The 21,302-nt window shown below is 48.8% G+C and overlaps 2 protein-coding genes across 11 annotated transcripts in view; one reads left to right on the forward strand and one right to left on the reverse strand.

Moving 5' to 3' along the window:
- Nucleotides 1-394, reverse strand: part of PURG (purine rich element binding protein G) — a 43,334-nt gene extending 42,940 nt beyond the window's left edge. For all 7 annotated transcript variants that reach the window (XR_016440169.1, XR_016440170.1, XM_090031996.1 and 4 more), the window contains exon 1: nt 110-394. The gene's annotated coding sequence lies outside the window, so the exon portion shown is untranslated. The remainder of the gene's footprint in view (nt 1-109) is intronic.
- Nucleotides 395-417: 23 nt separating this feature from the next.
- Nucleotides 418-21,302, forward strand: part of WRN (WRN RecQ like helicase) — a 171,964-nt gene continuing 151,079 nt past the window's right edge. Inside the window, exons 1-2 of one of the 4 annotated variants that reach the window (XM_090031990.1) lie at nt 469-542; nt 11,910-12,231. The gene's annotated coding sequence lies outside the window, so the exon portion shown is untranslated. Of the gene's footprint in view, nt 543-826; nt 981-11,909; nt 12,232-21,302 lie in introns of those variants that run through there. The other 3 variants (XM_090031993.1, XM_090031989.1, XM_090031992.1) reach the window with 3 other exon arrangements.

The raw sequence follows: 21,302 nt of genomic DNA on the forward strand, positions 1-21,302 counted from the left end.
CATTCCCGCGCCGGCAGCGTCGCCCGCGTCCCCCCACCCTGCACCGCCCCGGACCCCACTGCCCCCCGCGCTGCGGCGGGCGCCGTTGCCAGGCGACGGGGCCACTTACAACATCCCGCCCCGCGCCGCCGCCCGCCGCTCCCGGCCCCGCCGCCGCCGCCGCCGCCGCGCGCAGCCCCGCCCGCAGCAGGCAGGATCATGCCCCGAGGGCGCCCCGCGGCCGGTACACCGCCGAGACCCGCCGCGAGGCGGCCGAGCGGGCTGCCCGCAACGAGGCTCGGCAAGCGCGGGTGCTGCTCGCCCGGGAAGCCGCCAGCCGCGGCCTGGAACTACAGCCCCCAGGGGCCTCCGCGGCAGCGCCTTGTGCGCCGGCGCGTCACCTCGCATGACCCACTCCCCCACCCAACTTCGGCAGTGGGAGGGGAGACAGGCAAGGGGTGGTGGGCGTGACGTGTCTGAAGTGCGACCAGTCTGCGGGTGGTGACGCATTTTGTAGGCGCCTATGGGCGGATGCGGGATTGGAGGCTGCTGAGAGCGGCAAGGTGAGGGGGAGCCTGGGCCGGGGCTTGTGACGCCATCCCGGTGGCTAAGGGTGGCGACCCCGGCGCGGGGGAGCACGGAGAGCGCTGCGGCGAGCGGGCTGGCGCATGCGCGGGACACGAGGGGGGCGGGGCTGCTCGGGGCACGTGCGGGATGCGACGGGTTTCTTCGGCCCCTTGCGTGGCTCACGAGGCACTGCGCGTAGCGAAGTCCCCAGCATCTTCCGTCAGCCCGGGTGGGGGCTTGGGAAGGCCCCGGCGGGGCAGTCAAGGAGCCGGGGCCCATGCCCTGCTCGGTTGAGAGCACCTGCCTGTCCCCAGAGGTTCCCTATCTTCCTTCAGCCGACGGTACTGCCTGCTGCTCCTGCCAAGGGGGACTTGCCTGGGAGCAGGGCCATGGTCCCAAGCGAGGCAACCCAGAACCGAGGCAGGCAGGATCTGGTGAGTTCCTGCATGTCTCACCACAGACATTAGCTCTACTGAAAGAGCAAGCTGTTCAGCTAGGGTGGGTGTGGTCCTGTTTTAAAACCCACTGTCTCCTGTCCATTTGTTAATGAGGAACGGGCTGCAGAAAGGCTTGTTTTTCAGTTCATCAGTAGAAATCTATGTCGATCACTCATCCTCTCAATTCTGCTTGCTGTCCCTAGAGCCAGGGCAGTGCACAGCCAAGAGGAACAGGGCTCTATGCCAGGAAGAGGAAGGTGGACTTCCTCCGGTGGCCCCACCCCTTGCTGCTGATTGGCCAAGGGAGCTACCACTAATCAAAGAGATGTTTTGTATTCTGGGCATGTGGCAGTGGCCACCTTCTCTTCAGGGGAGCAGCTGCCTTTGTTGTGACCCAGAGGCCTTCATGCCTGGGTTTTGACCTGTGTGTTTAACTTAAGCTGCATGCTTAGCTTGAATGGTGGTCAAGGCTTGCACCCAGTAAAAAGGAGCAGATGGAAAAATACTGTCCCCAACTTAAAACGAATCAGAAAGTTGGCAAACTAAATTGAGTAAATATAGCATAGGCAAAAGAGGAACAGTCAGAACAAAACTTAGCCACCTCCCCCCAGCTAGGAATGAGAAGATTACCTCAGAATAGAAAATTCCAGTTAAGGCTAGCCATATTTGGGAAACAGAAGCAAGATGATTAATATGGATTGGAGGGGCGGGGGGGCTTAAGGTAATTTTATGTGTTAACAAATGCAAGCTATCTGGTATGTAAAGCTCCTGGTGAGAGAATGTATATTTCTGAACCTACTCTTGAAAGATCTGGTTACTGATCTGAGATTCAGAACTTTAGATGAAGGAGTTGGGAATCATGGACAAGACCTCGTGGACTGGCCATCTAGTGATGTTTCATTCATTAAGTTTTAGGGTGGTGAGCATGTTGTATTGCTTTCGACTAAAGTAATAGAATTGTAACTGCTAAAGGATTAATAAATTCCGTATTGGTTAAGGAGTAACCATGTCCTAGTTTTGGAATTAATACCTGGTATGAGGCCCAGTTTAACATTACTCAACATATAATGCCTTGTCTGTACATCTTGTAACACTCTTATTTAGGGTGACCATAAGGAAATCCAGGACATCTGAGCCACTGCTTCCCCCCTCCCCAAGTCACCAGGCAGGGGTGTGGGCACAGTCTGATGTGGAGATGGAGCTGCCTGGCATACCATGCCTCCCTATCTGACAGTGCCTGTGATTCAAGGACTCTTGTTTTAATTTCTACCACCCAGCTAGGACCGGCCTTCGAAATCTGGGACTATCCTAATCAAACCAAGACATATGGTCACCCTACTCATACTGTCTTTAATTGTTATGGTAGTAACAGCTAGCGATCTCCCCAGAAAGGGGTCCATCCTATCATGCCAGATAATATATGTAATGTAAAGGTGACTAAATGAGACCCTGGCCTGAGGAGCTTTATAGTCAAAATAGATAAGGTCTGTAGGATGACTGGAAGGGGTATAATAGAGAAGAGCAACCAGGGATATGTTTTGAGGGGCTGCATGGATCTTGGGAAAGGAAAGTGAACAGAGGGAGGCCCTAGGGGGAGGAGGGCAGAGGAAGAGAGGGAGATAAAAGGCACCGTGGAGAGTGATTTGTGATAAAATGGGGAGGGGGCAGAAGGAGGTTGGCTGAAACAACAAAGTTCACACGGGGCAGAGAAGACCCAGTAGAAACGAACAGCAATGACAAACTGTCTGTCCGTTGGTCCTAGCTTTAGTTGCTTCCCTCAGCTCTTTAGGGCTTTGTGTTGGCTCTGTCTTTTCCTGTCGTGTTTTTCTTGTAAGGCTACAAGCAGTGAGGGTAGTGTTTGGTTTCTTGTATTCCCAGGCTGCAGGGCTGTGTCAGTTTCCTCCTTGACCAGTTCTGGCTTTTGAGTGAATGGACAGTTCTGGCGTATGGATTGGTGGATGGAGTGGCTGGGGTACCAGTTATAATGGTCTCATTTGTGGTGCCTCAAGTCTACAGTCATACACATTATTCACTTACTGCTTCTGGAAGTTGCAGTGTTCCTTATGGAATTTCTGATTTGACTTTGAATTTATTTCCTTTTAATAAAAATATTGTTACCAATTATCTGTCCTGTTCTTTGGTGGTGGTACACTAAAAATCATAGTGAACGTTGTCCGTGCCTATTAACATTTAGCATTTGTACTGCAATAGTGTTGTCAGGGCCCAAACAGGATGAGATACCTCTATACTAGCTGCTGCTCAGACATATAGGATTTCACCCTGTTTCAGAACTGACCTCTTCCTGGAGTTCTGAAAATGTTGCATTTTCTTAGCATATTGTTGCTAAGAAAGGCTAAGAAAACTGATTAGTATCTTCAAAAAACATTGTCTGCTGTATTGCAAAAAGAATTATTTAGAGAGGACTACACATAAATTGTGAACATAATGCCACTAAGAGCTCCTTTTGTCTTCCAAAGAGATGGGGATTTAGTATTAATAAAAATAATAATATTTGTTATCAACTTATGGATGTCAAATATGCAGGACTGCACTTTCAGAGAAAGTAACATATTTCATAGACATTAGGGCTGGAAGGGATCTCGGGAGATCATTGAGTCCAGCCCCCTGCCCAAAGGGCAGGAAGTCAGCTGGGGTCATAGGATCCCAGCAAGATAAGCATCCAATTTACTCTTGAAGGTGTTCAATGTAGGTGCTTGAACCACCTCCGCTGGCAGGCTGTTCCAGAGCTTGGGGGCTCGGACAGTAAAGAAATTCTTCCCTATGTCCAGCCTGAAACGGTCTTGCAGGAGTTTGTGACTGTTCGACCTTGTCATCCCTTGGGGCGCTCTGGTGAACAAATGTTCCCACAGATCCTGGTGGTCACCCTTGATAAACTTATAGGTGGCCATCAGATCACCCCTGCGCCTGCGCTTTTCCAGGCTAAAGAGTCCCATGGCTCTCAGCCTGTCATCGTAAGATCTGTTTTCCAGACCTCTGATCATGCGCGTGGCTCTCCTCTGGACTCTCTCAAGCTTCTCCACATCCTTTTTGAATTGTGGAGCCCAAAACTGGATGCAGTACTCCAGCTGCGGCCTCACCAAGGCCGAGTACAAGGGGAGAATGACTGGGATTTGCTCGAGAAGCATCTATGGATGCAAGCCAGCGTTTTGGTCGCTTTACTAGCCGCAGCATCGCATTGCAGGCTCATGTTCATCTTGTGGTCAATGATGACCCCCAAGTCTCTTTCTTCTGTAGTGCTATCCAATATAGCACTGCCGAGCCTATAAGGAAGCTGCAGGTTTTTCCTCCCAAGGTGGAGAACCTTGCATTTTTCGGTGTTAAACACCATCAGGTTCTCATCTGCCCATTTGCTGAGCTTGTCCAGGTCAGCCTGGATCACCCGCCTATCTTCTGGCGTGGATGCTTTGCCCCAAAGTTTGGTGTCATCGGCGAACTTGGCCAGTCCACTCCTGACTCCAATGTCCACATCATTAATGAAGATGTTGAACAGTATGGGTCCCAGGACAGAGCCTTGAGGGACCCCACTGGTCACAGGGCACCATGATGAGTGACTGCCATCAATTACAGCCCTCTGGGTCCGACCACGGAGCCAGTTTCTCAGCCAGCGGATCGTGATGGAGCCAAGGCCACAACTGGCCAGTTTGGCCACGAGGTGATCATGGGATACCAGATCAAAGGCTTTTTTGAAGTCAGGATATATGACATCAATCTCTTCTCCCTTGTCCAGACGATAGGTCACCTGGTCATAGAAGGAAATGAGATTGGTCAAACAAGACCTACCTGCAACAAACCTGTGCTGGCTATCCCTTAGGATGTTAGCCTAGGCCAGTCCCTCAAGGATGGCCTCCTTAATAAACTTTTCTAAGATCTTCCCCAGGATAGTCAGGCTAATGGGCCTGTAGTTAGCGGGATCCACTCTCCTCCCTTTCTTGAAGATCGGCACCACGTTGGCCTTCTTCCAGTCTTCGGGCACTACACCAGAGCGCCAGGAGTTTTCAACGATCCGTGCCAGGGGCTGGGCTATGACGCTCGCCAGCTCCTTGAGTACCCTGGGGTGCAGATTGTCAGGGCCGGCTGACTTGAAGGTATCCAGCTTCTCAAGGTGTTCCTTCACGAGGTCAGCATTTATGGAGGGGAGGGGATCCCCATCACCCGGATCTCCCTGTCCCATAGCAGGCATGGGCGTCCCATGGGACTGATGAAAGACTGACGCAAAGTACCTATTTAATAGGTTGGCTTTTTCCTGGGCATCAGTTGTTAGTTGCCCCATCTGGTTTAGCAGGGGTCCAACATTGCCCTTGCTTTTCCTCTGGCTCCCCACATATCTGAAAAAGGACTTTTTGTTGTCCTTGATGCTTGAAGCTAGTTGGAGTTCAGTTGCAGCCTTGGCTTTCCTGGTTTGGTCCCTGCAGGACCGGACCAATGCAGAATAATCCTCCTTGGAGGTGAATCCCGTCCTCCATCCTTTGTAGGCTTTCCTTTTTAGCCTCAGGAGGTCCGCTAGGTCCCTGGAGAGCCAGGAGGGCTGCTGTGCCTTCTTGCTGCCTTTCCTCCGTGTTGGAATAGATTTAGCTTGTGCATTGAGGATCGCTTCCTTGAAAAGCAACCACTCTTCTTGAACTCTCATCTCCCTGGGGTCATGGTTCCTGAGGGCCTGACCGACAAGCCTCTTGAGCTTGTCAAAGTCAGCTTTTCTGAAGTCAAGGACTTCTGTGTTGCTGACTGACTTGCCAGCTTTACGGCGGATGGTGAAGGTGATCAGCTCGTGGTCACTGTCACCCAGCTTCCCATCGATCACTAGGTCGCCGATTAGGTCATCCCCCGTAGCCAGTACCAGGTCAAGCAGCGCTTTGCCTCTCATTGGCCCATAGACTTCTTTAGTCAGGTAGAGGTCATCCATGCACGAGAGAAAGCTTTGCGACCGCTCGGATTTTGCTGAGTGATCTTCCCACGAGATGTCCGGGTAATTGAAGTCACCCATGACAACCAAGGTCCTGGAGCAAGCGGCCTCAGTCAGTTCCCAGGTGAACTCCTGGTCAAGCTCAGGACTTTGAGTGGGAGGTGTGTAGTAGACTCCCACCGTTGTGTCCCCTGTGCCGTTTTTCGCACGAATTTTTACCCAGAGGGTCTCTAGCTGTCCATGCTGGTCGCCAACATCAGCTTGCAGGGACATGTAGCTTTCCTTCACATAGAGAGCTACACCCCCGCCCCTTTTGTCAACACGATCCCTCCTGTACAGGGTATAGCCCTCTATCCCCGTGGTCCAGTCATGGGTTGAGTCCCACCAGGTCTCCGTTATCCCAATGACATCATAATTCTTTGCACTGAGCAGGAGGATAAGCTCCTCCTGCTTGTTGCCCAGGCTCCTGGCATTAGTGTACAGACAGGCAAGTGTGCCCTTAGGGGCTCTTGCCTTGCCCACAGATTGTGCCAGGGCTGAGGCAGGGGTGGGCTCCCTTAAGTGCCTTAGTCTGCTGGCTTTGCAAGGGTCACTCAGTGGGCCAGTGGTGGCAGTAGTCCCCCCATATCTTCTGGCTGGTCTACTTAAAATACATTACAAGGCATGGATTATGTATTTCCACATGAAAATAATTTTTGATCAGAAGCATCACCAAATTGATAGGGATTATATCAAAATGCCACATTTACTTGAATACAAGATGAGGATTTTTCCTTGATTGGCATGGAGAAAAATACTTTTTGCATACAGAGAAATCTCACTAACTATGTTGTTTATCATTAAACTTGCCAGAAGTAGCATGTGTCTGGCAATAGAAACCAATATGAAGTTGATTAAATGCAACCAACACTGAGCATGACTACAGAATGCGTGGCCCACATTGGGCAAACACGCTGAATCTGCCACAAAAATACATTAGCATAGCCCATCTGAATAAAAACATATGGTAGTGCCCATTAAGTGCAGTTGTCCTCACTGCTGACTCTTTTTCAAGTGATGGTGAGCCATAGCATTGTATATAGTTCTCCAAGAATCCCTCTGTTTGGCCCCCTCTCTCAGCCTGGTGCATATGATTAGTGTGGCCCAGCCCTCCAGGTGAAGACAGACCTGGTTGCCCTGTGCCTCACCTGCATATACATTTTTGGAGCATGCCAGCACTTGTGACAACAATGCCTTGTTCTAGTCATTGGGGGAGCAAATTAGCACATGGATCGTTTGGGTGAGGGTATCTGGAGTATACACACTTGCTTAGCTGTGGGGCGACTATGGCTTGAAATACTGTTGATTCTGGGGCCCAGCCCAATGAACTATATGGTAAATCATGGGACTTCTTTGATTTTGGACCCATATTATGCATAATTTGTATTACATATAAGTAGGTGTCAAAGTGCTGCTCAAAAGTATGTCTATGGAGTACTATACTAAAACTTGCAAGCAGTTTCAAGAAAAAGGTAATATGCATCAATTCTGGATGAACTGAGTGCATGGGTACTATATGCAAATTGCTACAGCCATGTTTAATGTCAAGGTTATTGTTTCCAAATTTGCTCCTTGTTTCCATGTGCTCAGGGAGGGCAGGGTCTGACGGTAAGGAGAAGGGAATGGGGCTGTCAGGGGAAAAAGTTGGGGGGGAAGAGAGAGTGAAGGGCTATCTGCCCTCAGATTTATTTTCCCTGCTGTATCAGCGCTAGGGGGACAAATTCAAGGCAAACCTTGACAAATTGGATTCTACGTATGGAAAATTATAACAAGTTTATAAATTTTACATCTATAGAATATAATGTGGGGGTTGGGATGTTGTCCTATAATTGGGGTAGTCTTCTATTCAAGTAAAAATGGTAATTTTTTGGTGAAAAAAGGCTTTGCCTCATCTCATAAAATAATATAATAGGAGTTAATAATAGCTTTTAATATCAATCATTACTGTTTATTTTCTTCATAGCCAAAATGGATTGGGAAAAATATTGCTGCTGCTTGTTCAAAATAAAGAACATGCTAATTACTAATACTGGTAGTTGGACAAAATGATGAATAACTCTTGATTAGCTGGGCCTCTGATTAAAACTTCTTTACTTATCTAAGTTTATATTTATTCCCAACTGGAATGCACCCTCCCCCCACTATAATTTTTTTGCATAAAGAAACCAATCTCTTCAGAACTTAATTAATCTGAAGAGTGTATGTTGTATAATAGACCAGTAATGGCAAATTAGTTACTTTAGAACACGCTGATGTAGTAAAATTAAAGTAAAGATCTTTTCTCTCTTGAATACTCAAGGACCTCATGCTTAGGTATTTGACTGGTCAAAAAATATTTGGTCAGTTAATCGGTCAAATATTCTTAAACGCTTGTAAAATATGTTAAGCATTAATATATTGGAACACTAGAGAGACACTTTAATCTTCAAGAGGTTAAATACTTGTGAAAATAACAAAACACAGGTTGCTTAACTTAATGGAAAACAAAGTAATGGAACGATTATAACAAACAACCTTAGATAAGTAAAAGTGTGAAGGATATTCAAGGCAGAGCAGTACTTCTATGGCTTTTATCCCAGGACCTCAGGGTCAGCACAAATAGTTACAAAGTAAAGAAAAGAAATTATACAGACATAAAGTGCATACAGTAACTGTAAAAAGAAAAAAATCTGTTTTTAAATACAGTTAAGATAAAGTAGACAGCAGGCTAAGTTCTTAAGAATCTTGCTGTTTGTATTTTCATAGAATCATAGAAAAGTAGGGCTGGAGGGACCCTGTAAGGTCTAGTCAAACCCCCCACCTGAAGCAAGTTTAGTTTATAGAGAAGTTGTTTATTTTAGTTTTGTTGCTTGCCTTGGAACACTTTCTGTCTTCTCCATGTCTCTCTTTCTTTAAGAAAAAATACATAGCCCAGAACTGCATACAGTACTCTGCGTGGTGTTGGTTCACGTCTCTTTTCTTCCACCTTACACTTCTGATGAGCAGCCCCAAACTGCATCTTTTTTTTACAGCTGGATTACATGATAGACTTTCACTGAGGTTGTGATCCACCCAAACCCTAAGATTCTTCTCTGCAGTGCTGCCATCCAGCCATTCTTTATTTGTACTTTGGATTTATTCTTCTTGAGGTGCAATACCTTGCATTTGTCAGTGTTGAACATCATGTTGTTTCCAACTCAGCTTTTGAATCTGTCAAAATCTTTTTGAACTGTAATGTTTTTTTAGTTCTTCCTAGTTTTCTCATCTACAGATTTGCCAGCAAACTCTCTATTCTAGTATCTAAATCATTAAAGAACACATTGAACACTACAGGTGCACCAGTACATTGGTCCATATTGTATCGGCACCAATAAAAGGAAAATCAACATTATTGGCAACTGGCATCTTTTGGCTGATGTGGCTGATAACGTTTCCAATAAATGCTGCATGCATGTGCACAGCTGCAGCATGGACACAGCCAGGAGTGCAGCCTGGCAGAGTGGAGAGCAGCATCCGGTCAGGAAGTCTGTTGGGGTGGAAGGGGCGTGGGGGTGGAGACAGATCAAGGCCCCTGTAGTGAGGGAGGGAGTGGGGCAGGGGCAGGTGCTATCTGGGTGGGGCGGGGCACAGAACAGAGCCATGAGTGGCTCATCTGGAGGTATGTGCAATCCGGATCTGCATACGGGGTGAGGGCAAGCTGCCACTGTGGGCTGGGGCTGGGGGTGGTGCCAGGCTCTTCCCAGTAGGGGGCAGGGGGGCTGTGCTTGGGGTGGGTGATGCTGGTAGTGGGGGCTATGGGGTGGGCTAGAATCACCCCAAAATTCCTCATAGCTCCCCCAAACCTGCTCCCAGCACCGCCACTACCTCCTGCCCTGAGTGCAGCCTCAGCCCAACTCTGCTGCTGGGAAGAGCCCAGCACTGCACCCATGAGCAGCCTGCCCTCACCCTGTGCCCAAATCTGGGAGGCACGTGCTCCCCATGCCTCCCCTGGGGTTGCACACAGCAGCAGGACACCTCCCCCCGCCCCCTTCTCTCCCTGCCTGCCCCCTCTGATCAGCTGCTTGCAGCTTTGTCCTGTGCCCCGCCCCAGCTGGGCAGCACCTGCCCCTGCCCCTGCCTCAATCTCCGCCCCATTCCCTCACTCACCATAGGGGCCTTGATCTACCTTCACCTTGCCCCTTCCCTCCCCACACAGACTTACCAGCTGGATGCTGCCCTCTGTCAATATGCAAGCATGGCAGCTTAATCACATTGGTATTGCTCGATATGGCTCATTAATAATCAGCCATTGGTATCTGCCAAAAAAATCTTTATCAGTGCACCCCTATTGAAGACTACCATAACCAGGACAGACCCCATGGGACTCCAACCAAAGATTCCTGACTTTTTTACATAAATTCATTTATAAATAACCTTTGTTTGCAGCTTTTAATCCAGTTGTCTATCCACCTTGTAGTTTTATCCAGTACATTTCATTTTGTTAATTAGAAGGTTGTTAGGGACTGTCAAAAGCCTTACTGAGGTCCAGGTGCACTATATCAATTGCATTGCCTTTGTCCATCCAACAAGTTTCCTTGTCAGAGAAGGAAATCAAATTTGTTTGGCATTATTTGTTTTTGTAAATCCATGCAGGATGTTTGTGATCAGTGGGGATCCTGGTTTTCTTTATAACAACTTTATAATTTGCTCCAGGAACTTCCTGATTATTTAAATCATGCTAACTAATCTATTATTTCCCAAGCCCTTTTTAATTTTTATTTAATTTGAATTTTATTTAGTTAATTAATTAAAAAAAAGACTGGCATTATGTTAGGCAAGTTACCAAAGGACTGGAAAAGGTCTGTCTCCCATGACTTAGATACTTTAGCAATTATATTTACCAAGATTTTATTCCTTCTGCCAAATCCTTCAATATCCTGGGATGAAATTCATCAGACCCTGCTGACTTGAATTTCTGGTGACTGAACAGAAGCTCTCTGACTTTCATTATCATCATTATAGTGACTCTTGGCATTTCTCTTTCCTTATAATCATAAACCTCATTAACTGTCTGGCTGCAGTTGTTTTGTGAAAGTAGTTGTCAAGTAGCTCTGCCTTCCTTTCATCTTGTGTTAAGAGCTCACTCTGGCTATTTAGCAGTGGACCCACTGCTTCCTTTGTCTTTTTGACTGGTATATTTCTAGAACCCCTTCTTGTTCTTGACTTCCTCACCAGATGTAAATCATGTTTTACCTTTGCCCTAAAAATCTTTGTTATTTCCTGCTGTGTGTCCTTTCCTTTGCTTGAATGTTTATTCCTCATTTTGAGGCACCCTAGAAACTTCTTGTGCACCCGCATAGGTCTCTTCCCATTCTTCTTTTGCTACCAAGCTTCCTTTACCAGGTTCTTTTCAAGCTGCCAGCCCTCCTGGGCTCTCTTATGTTGATCCACCTTTGGTACCTTGCCTAATATTACCCTGAGTCAATTGAAATTCATCCTTTTGCAGTCAAATATCTTTCTGCTGACTTTATTCTTTCCTAATCTTAGAATCATGAATTGTGTTGTATCATGATCACTTCCTGCCAAGTTTCCCATCACCTTCACAGCCTCAATCAATTCTTCATTATTAGTCAGGATAAGATAGATGATTCCACAATTGTCCTGAACTTCCTGGAACAGAAAGTTGTCCCCCCCTGCAAATTAGAATCTTGTTCATTATAGTATTCTTTCCACTGGTACCTGAAAAGTTAAAATCCCCCATTAGTACCATTGTATAAATTTTGGGTAATTTTGTCATTGCCTTGAAGGATACTTCATCCACCTCATTTTCCTGACTCGGCTGTCTATAAGAAAACCCCACCAAAATATCAGCACTGCACTCTTACCCTCTTGTCCTCCCTAATATACACTCCAGATCTACTTTCTTCTTCCTAGATCAGGGAACAGGTATGTACGTTTGACATATAATGCAGTACTACCTTTTATTTATTTTTTCTTCCCAACCTTAGTTTTAAAGAGCAGTGCAACAGGGCCCCGACTGAGACCCTGTTACTAGAGGGATGTGGACAGCTAAAGACAATTACAACTCAGGGAGAGGAGGTGAGCCCTGCCCATGAAGGACCAATGAGGCCCGGGCCCAAAGGATAAAGAGGGAGAGAAGGCAAAGGAGAAATTGCCTTTGGGCACTGCAATCTACAGAGACACCGCGGAGGACACAGCTACGAAGGATCCCAAGGGTGGATCCTAAACGTGAGAGTCCCTACGAGGATGACAAGGAGTACTGGGACTGGCTACCTCCTCTCTACATACCTGGAGTCCACACAGGCGATGGTGAGTCAGAGAGAAGCGGAGCCGCACTGCAGGAGAAGCTGCAGCTCCAGGCTAGGACGCGGCGAACGTACTTGGGAGAAAAGGGGAGTGGGGAATGCCCGACCTGGCCCTGAGGAGGCAGGGATCCAGCAACCCAACCCTGAAGAGAAGGGGATTGGGACAAGAGACCCCTAGCACATGGCGAACTCCACTCTGGCGAAAGATGCGGCAGGAGGATGTTAAACGCGCCGCTAACAAGCTGTTGATGGGATAATTAGTGACAGTTACCGGGACTCTGCGTGGTACTTACCTGTTGTATAAGTGGACAGGGATTGGCCGGGAGGTCTAGTGGGTCCCGAAGATCGGTCTGTCAGACTGCTTCCTCTTCCTGTAAATAATAGAAAAAAAGGGCTGAATAAAAGCACCTGCATTATACCTCGATCCAGTGCGGACACGCTGACAAGCAGAGCATACCCTCAGTGTTGATGTTCCAGTTGTAAGACAGTATGTCTTTGTGATAACAGTCAAGTCATAAATTTCTTTACTTCTGCAGCAAGCAGATGGGGGGAGCACAAAGAAAAATAGATTGTATTTGTTAACGTGTTGGGCAATGATCTCAGCATACCAGCTGCCTAATGGTTGTCAAGGATTTTGCAGGAATCCTACATGAGAAATGAAGAAGAGTGGTGTGGTGGCTTGGAGAATGCTTGGAGGGAGGTCCTCCAAATTCTCATTGAGCGAAGAAGTGCCAGTTTGAAATGTTTAGAATTCAGTAATGAGGGCTAACATTGTGGCAGAGTGGAGACTGAAATTTGATGTGTTGATGTAGCAGTACGAGTAGGGATCTCTATATATCCCATCCGAAGTTCCCCCCCTCTGCAGCGGCTCCTTGAATATTTTTCATTTTGCAGCATATTTAAAACTGTGGTTTTCACTTCCCCGGCAAATGGCCCAGCTGGGATCTGTTGCAGGGCACTTCCGGCACAATTTACGGAGATTATGTATATTGTAGTATATGCTGTGAAGCATCTTGAAAAGGAAGATGTATACTCTACTGCAGCTAAAGCAAAGGCGGAGCCAGAGGAGGAAAGGATAGACATTTTTCTGGGATGACATCAGAATAGTGCATCCTGCATTTGGATAGGGTTCTGAATTCAATGACCCTTGGTCCCTTTTAACATTATGCTTTTGTAATGTGAAGAGGGGGCATATGGATTGTTTATGACATAGGTGCTAACTTTAGTTTTTGCTGGGGGGGGCAAAGATGATGGACACATGGGAAGTTTTACGCATTTCAGGTGACAGCCCTTTTATCAAGGTCCTTGGGCCCCCATGTACTCGGCACCTCCTGGTTTATGAACTTTTTATGATAAGTAACAAGAAAAGGAAATACATAAGGGTGGTGTTAGGGACCTACCTAAGTCACAGCAAAACAACCGATTTTTCTATGGCCCACTCACAGCATGCAGAGCTGATTTTTGTTGGTATTTCAAGGTGGCCCCACCAGGGATACAGAAAATTTTCCAGTGCTTTATTTTTCCGGGGAAAATTTTCCATTTCTAAAAATTCATTGTTTCATAAAATTCATTAGTAACAATGACTAGATGCCAATACAATATTAGGCAAGCTTGGCAATTTCAAAGTTGTAATTAATGTTTTTCAGGTGATTATCCCTAGGAAGTGTGCAAGAGAGTACATATATAGTTTATTGATTTGTAAACAGGGTAAATACACTCACATAATATTCTAACCCAAAAATCAAGTTATGAATTGACTTAATTGCCTGTGCAGGTCAAATCAAAACCATATGAATACGCCTCTAAGCTTGTTTCAATTTCTCAAAATCTCTTGCTTGTGGAGAATCAGTCAGAAGCACAATTAGTGAAGAAGTTGCAGTGTGATAAGTTGCTCTTGCCCATAGACTCATTGGTAAAACTCATGTCTTCGTAAATGATTTGGACTCTGGTGTCAGAAGCGGACTAGCAAAGTTTGCTGATGACACGAAACTTTGGGGAATAGTGTCCACACTTGAGGATAGGTTGGTGATCCAGGTTGACCTCGATAGGTTTGCAAGGCAGGCGGATGAAAACCTGAGGCATTCAACATGGAGAAACGCCAGGTGTTCCACCTCCAGGGAGAGAAAAAAAACACATCGCACTTACAGGCTTGGCAATGCTACACTCGCTAGCACCATGACCAAAAGAGACTTGGGGGTCATGATTGACCACAAGATGAACGTGAGCCACCAATACGATACCGCAGCTGGCAAAGCGAACAGAACTCTTGCTTACATCACTGATGCATCTCAAACAAGACCCAGGATGTTATTCTGCTGTTGTACTCAGCATTGGTGAGGATGCAGCTGGATTACTGCATCCAATTCTGGGCTCCACAATTCAGGAAGGACATGGAGAAGCTTGAAAGAGTCCAGTGGAGAGCCATGCATATGATCAGAGGGTAAGAGAACAGGCCTTATGAAGAGAGGCTGAGAGCCATGGGACTCTTCAGCCTGGAGAAGCGCAGACTTGGGGATTTCATAGACATTAGGGCTGGAAGGGACCTCGGAAGATCATCAAGTCCAGCTCCCCGCCGAAAGGGCAGGAAGTCAGCTGGGGTCATAGGATCCCAGCAAGATAAGCATCCAATTTACTCTTGAAGGTGTTCAATGTAGGTGCTTGAACCACCTTCGATGGCAGGCTGTTCCAGATTTTGGGGGCTTGGATAGTAAAGAAATTCTTCCTTATGTCCTGCCTGAAATGGTCTCGCAGGAGTTTATGACCGTTCGACCTCATCATCCCTTGCGGCGCTCTGGTGAAGAAACGTTCGCCCAGATCCTAGTGGTCACCCCTGATAAACTTATAGGTAGCCATCAGGTCACCTGTGAGCCTGTGCTTTTCCAGGCTAAAGAGCCCCATGGCTCTCAGCCTGTCATCGTAAGATCTGTTTTCCTGACCTCTGGTCATGTGCATGGCTCTTCTCTGGACTCGCTCAAGCTTCTCCACATCCTTTTTGAATTGTGGAGCCCAAAACTGGACGCAGTACTCCAGCTGCGGCCTCACCAAGGCCGAGTACAAGGGGAGAATGACGTCCCGGGATTTGTTTGAAAATCATCTATGGATGCAAGCCAGCATTTTTGTTGCTTTACTAGCTGCAGCATTGCATTGCAGGCTCGTGTTCATCTTGTGGTCAATGATGACCCCCAAGTCTCTTTCTTCTGTAGTGCTAGCCAGTGTAGCACTGCCAAGCCTATAAGGAAGCTGCAGGTTTTTCCTCCCAAGGTGGAGAACCTTGCATTTTTCAGTGTTAAACACCATCAGGTTCTTGTTCGCCCATCTGGTGAGCCTGTCCAGGTCAGCCTGGATCACCCGCCTATCTTCTGGCGTGGATGCTTTGCCCCAAAGTTTGGTGTCACCGGCGAACTTGGCCAGTCCGCTTCTGACTCCAGTGTCTATAACATTAATGAAGATGTTGAACAATATGGGTCCCAGGACAGAGCCTTGGGGGACCCCACTGGTTACAGGGCACCATGACGATTGACTTCCGTCAATTACTACCCTCTGGGTCTGATCACGGAGCCAATTTTCCAGCCAATGGATTGTGGTGGACACAAGGCCACAATTGGCCAGTTTTGCCAAGAGGTGATCATGGGATACCAGATCGAAGGCTTTTTTGAAGTCAAGATATAGGACATCAATCTCTTCTCCCTTGTCCAGGTGGTAGGTCACCTGGTCATAGAAGGAAATGAGATTCGTTAAGCAAGACCTACCCACAAGAAACCCGTGCTGGCTATCCCTTAGGATGTTGGCATTGACCAGTTCATTAAGGATGGCCTCTTTAATAAACTTTTCTAAGATCTTCCCTGGGATAGAAGTCAGACTGGGCTTATAGTTAGCTGGATCCACTCTCCTCCCTTTCTTGAAGATAGGCACCACATTGGCCTTCTTTCAGTCTTCGGGCACTGCACCAGATCGCCAGGCGTTTTCAAAGATCCGTGCCAGGGGCTGGGCTATGATGCTCGCCAGCTCCTTGAGTACCCTGGGTTGTAGATGGTCGGGGCCGGCTGACTTGGAGGTATCCAGCTTCTCAAGATGTTTCTTCATGAGGTCAGCATTAACGGAGGGTAGAGGATCTCCCTCACCCAGACCTCCCTGTTCTGTAGCGGGCATGGGCATCCCAGGGGACTGATGAAAGACTGACGCAAAGTCTCCGTTTCATAGGTTGGCTTTTTCCTGGGTGTCTGTTGCCCCATCTGGTTCAGCAGGGGTCCAGTGTTGCCCTTGCTTTTCCTCTGGCTCCCCACATATCTGAAAAAGGACTTTTTGTTGTCCTTGATGCTTGAAGCTAGTTGGAGTTCAGTTGCAGCCTTGGCTTTCCTGGTTTGGTCCCTGCAGGACCGGACCAGTGCAGAATAATCCTCCTTGGAGGTGAATCCCATCCTCCATCCTTTGTAGGCCTTTCTTTTTAGCCTCAGGAGGTCTGCTAGGTCCCTGGAGAGCCAGGGAGGCTGCTGTGCCCTCTTGCTGCCTTTCTTCCAAGATGGAATAGACTTAGCTTGTTCATTGAGGATGGCTCCCTTGAGGAGCAACCATTCTTCTTGAACTCCCCTCTCCCTGGGGTCATGGTCCCTTAGGGCCTCGCTGACCAGCCTCCTGAGCTGGTCAAAGTTGGCTTTCCTAAAGTCAAGGAATTCCATGTTGCTGACTGACTTGCCAGCTTTACGGCGGATGGTGAAGGTGATCAGCTCGTGGTCGCTGTCACCCAGCTTCCCATCGATCTCTAGGTCGCCAATTAGGTCATCCCCTGTAGCCAGTACCAGGTCGAGCAGTGCTTTGCTTCTTGGTGGCTCATAGACTTGTTGAGTCAGGTAGAGGTCATCCATGCATGAGAGAGAGCTTTGCGACTGCTCGGATTTTGCTGAGTGATCTTCCCACGAGATGTCCGGGTAATTGAAGTCTCCCTTGACAACCATGGTCCTGGAGCATGCAGCTTCAGCCAGTTCCCGGGTGAACTCCTGGTCAAGCTCAGGACTTTGAGTGGGAGGTGTGTAGTAGACTCCCACCATTGTGTCCCCTGTGCCCTGTTCCCCACGGATTTTAACCCAGAGGGTCTCCAGTTGTCCACCCTGGTTGTCAACATCAGCTTGCAGGGACGTGTAGCTTTCCTTAAGAGAGAGAGCTATACCCCCACCCCTTTTATCTACATGATCTCTCCTGTATAGGGTATAGCCATCAATATCCGTGGTCCAGTCATGGGTGGAGTCCCAGCAGGTCTCCGTTATCCCTTTGACATCATAATTATTTGCATTGAGCAGGAGGATGAGCTTCTCCTGCTTGTTCCCCAAGCTCCCGGTATTTGTGTACAGGCAGGCAAGTGTCCCCTTGGGGGCTCTTGCCTTGCCCACAGATTGTACCAGGGCTGGGGCAGGGGTGGGCTCCCTTAAGTGCCTTGGCCTGCTGGCTTTGCAAGGGTTGCTCAACAGGTCAGCAGTGGCAGTAGTCCCCCCAACCCCCAACAGGCTTAGGTTAAAGCCCGGTGGAGCAGGTCAGCCAGTCTGGCTGAGAAGAGCCTCCTCCCCAGGGGAGAGAGGTGGAGGCCATCTCTTCCCAGCAGCTCGCTGCCTCTCTTGCCAAAGAGCGGGCTGTGGTCATGGAAGCCAAAGCCTTCCCGATGACACCAGCGCCCAGTCTTTGGTTGACTACGTGGTTCCTCCTCTCCCTCCTCAGCCCATACCCTGAGACTGGGAGGATCGACTAGAATACCACCTGTGCCCCCAGACCCTTTAGCCCCGCTCCCAAATCCCTATAGGACCTCATGACCCAGCTGGGAGTGCTCCGAGCCGTGTGATTGGTGCCCACATGAATAAGGAGAATAGGATAGTGGTCTGTGGGCTGGAGGAGCTTTGGGATATTCTCCACAATGTCCCGGATGCGTGCCCGTGGGAAGCAGCAGACTTCCTGGGCTAAGGGGTCGGTGCGGCAGATTGCCACCTCAGTCCCCCTCAGGATGGAGTCTCCCACAACAAACACCTTGCCTTTTGTCTTGGGGAGAGTGGAGGTGGTAGCTGCACTTGTGAGCCTGTGTTGCCTGTGGAAGCTCGCAACTCAGTAGGCTCTGCTGGAGGAGCAAGAGGTGCGTACCTGTTGCTAAGCTGTGGCGGGGCAGAGGCCTTGGTGTGGCAGGCCTTAGGGCCCTTAACCACCTTGGTCCATGCCCCTGACTGGACAGAGCAGGAGGTCCTGGAGTCCTCCTTTGTCCTGGAGGGAGACTGTAGTCTACCCTCCGACTCCCAGGGGAGAAGGGCCTGGCAGTAGGAGTTGATCTCCTGCTCACAGTCCCTAATGTGGCCTGGGGCTCCTCCAGTTGGCATGCCAGAGACCCCAGTAGGGAGCAGACCCCACAAGGGGAGGTGGCCATTCTCCCGGGCCCCAGATCCTGAAAAAGCAACAGGCAGCCCCCGCAGCTGAGAGCCGGGGCCTCCATCTGTATGGATCCCGGAACCACGGGCTCCGTCTGGGTGGCCATCTGTGAGGTGCTGTGGGGGGAGGGCCACAGAGCCCGAGGGGACCCTTGGGGTGTGGCGCGTTCCCATCCGCGTTATGCCTCTGGTAGGCTGGCTACGGCTGGGACTATCTACCCTGGGGGATTCGCAAGCAGGGTCTCAGGCCCTCCTGCGCCAACTCCGTGCTAACTCATGTGCCAGCAGACAAGCGCGCTTGTTTGCGCAGCCTGTTTGTGTGGCTCCGGTTGCGTGGCTCCCTGGGGGGCTGCGTGAAGTAGGGGCCTGGGTGGGGCTTGACCAGGCCTGGCTCCACTCAGCCGCCTCCTCCCACTCACTCAGGGGTTAACCCCCTCCCACCTTGCCTCCAGCTGTGCTGGGGTTTGGCAGGGTTTCCGTGGCTGATTGGGGGGTCTTTGGGAGAGCGGGGGTGCAGTGGGTTTTCACCTGCACGTTTCTTGCCACTCCAGAGCCTAACTGGTTGACTTGGTGGCAGCCTATAAGTACATAAGGCATTTGCACCAGGATCTGGGGGCACGCCTATTCACCAGAGCACCCCAAGGGATGACAAGCTCCAATGGCGACAAACTCCTTCAAGGCCATTTTAGGCTGGGCATAAGTAAAAACTGCTTTACTGTCTGAGCCCCCAAGGCCTAGAATAGATTCCTCTCAGATTTGATTCAGAGAGATTAATGAGTCTCCTGATTCCATTCAGATTTGGAGATTCGGCTGAGATTGGGCCAAATCTCCTCCGAATTAAATCAGCGACTGAAGCTTCATGCAGCCCTAGTGTGTAGACTTCAGCCTTGCTTTATGCTCAGTATGCAACCAATATGTGTTCCTTCCTGTGTTCTTTCCCAGCCCTGTTCACAGGAGAAGTACTTTCATATATTGTAGATTAAAATAAACCAAACACTGTCCTCCCACCCCCTCAAACAAGAGTCCTTTTAATTCTTTTAAACCTTTGGAATGTGAAAGTCACTAGTGCAGGGGTGGCCAGTTATTTTGGGCAGAGGGCTGCTGACCGAGCTTTGGCAAGCTGTCGAGAGTCACATGGGTATCCCCGCTCCTTGACAAGTGCCTCCCCCTGGTTGCCATCTTGTGGCCAGAAGTCCCACCCCCTAACCTCTAACCTTTGCCACCAGAAGTCCCTCCCCTTGCCTTCAGAAATATTCCTTTCAGAAAGGGGTTTTGCCATTTCAGAACCAAAAACGTACGAAATTATATTCTAAAAATCAAATATCTACAAGATTCATTAATTTGATTTCAAAAAATATTTTCTAGTTTACATGTGTTTGTGCAGTGTACACAGAGATGTCTGCACAATAGCTTAGCATGAAGTCTTACTCTTGTATTTATGGAGGGGGGGCATGGGTATATGTTTGTGGGGGGGCTTTTAGTGTGTGGGTATGTGGGGGTGTGAGTGGGGTGATGGAACATGTCAGTATGGATATGTGGAGTGTGGATGGGTATGGGGTATGTGGGGGAGGGTGGCTGGGGTGTATGAGGGGATCTGGGCGCATGTGTATAGTGGGGGGGTGGTGTCTGGGATTTGCCCTTTGAGCGCACACACACACACACACACACACACACACACACACACACACACACACACACACACACACACACACACACACACACACACACACACACAGCCTCTCCCCCCCGGCTCCCCCCATACTCTCTCCCTCCAAGCTGCCCACTCCTCCTGCTCTCTCTCTATCTCTCTCATGTGTGCTCTCCCTCCCTCTCTCATTGCAGTGACAAACACACACACCTCCCCCTCCTGGCCTTGGGGTACCCGCAGGGTCTGTGGTCCAGCAATGCAGCTGGGGGCTACTTGATGCTGGAGGCTGATAAAAGCTGTGGCAGACATAGACTTTGGGGTGGTGTGGTGGGACCTGGCTGGCTTTGTTAGTGAGTGCTTCTAGCTTTCCCTGGGTCCTATTGCCCCTGGCTCCTGTCAGCTTTGACAGAGAGTGAGGAACAGATAAATATAATTTTTCTACATTTTAGGGGCTTTGCAGGCTGGATAAAATGGCCTGGCAGGCCACATTTGGCCTGCCCCTGAACTAGTGAGGTAGTCTTTATCAGGAACATCAGACTCACTTGGCCCTGGCAGTGTGATCTGGACCATGGGGTTGCTTGCGTGCCGGCTGACCTGTGAGCAGCAGCAGCATTAATTATTGCAGGTGCTGTAGCTGCTGTATCGGGGCAGCTCTTGAATCCAGGGATTAATACTGCCACTAGACCCTCTTTTCCTTGCCACTGATCTTAGTGGCTAGTGGTGGGTAAGTCGGGGAGGGAAAGCGGTGAGCTACAGCAGCATTAACTCCCTGGGTTCTGGAGCCATACTGATAAGCATTGTGGGCCAAAGCTGGCCCACTTTCAACAAAGGTCGGTTGAAAGTGAATTAAAGTCTATATAAATCAAGAGATTTGTGTCTACCAGTGCTAACAGTATTGAGGAGCATTCTTTTAGCACAATTGCAGCTTCTGTGTCATGCCTTAGGTCCTTCTCAGTAGTGGAGACCTCTGAAACAGCCATTTGGAGTTCAGAACATACTTTTGCCATTCACTGATCTTGGAGCTAACTG

This window comes from Crocodylus siamensis, chromosome 2 (genome assembly GCF_052110815.1).
Source record: "Crocodylus siamensis isolate JL-2025a chromosome 2, ASM5211081v1, whole genome shotgun sequence".
Taxonomy (NCBI): Eukaryota; Metazoa; Chordata; order Crocodylia; family Crocodylidae; genus Crocodylus; species Crocodylus siamensis.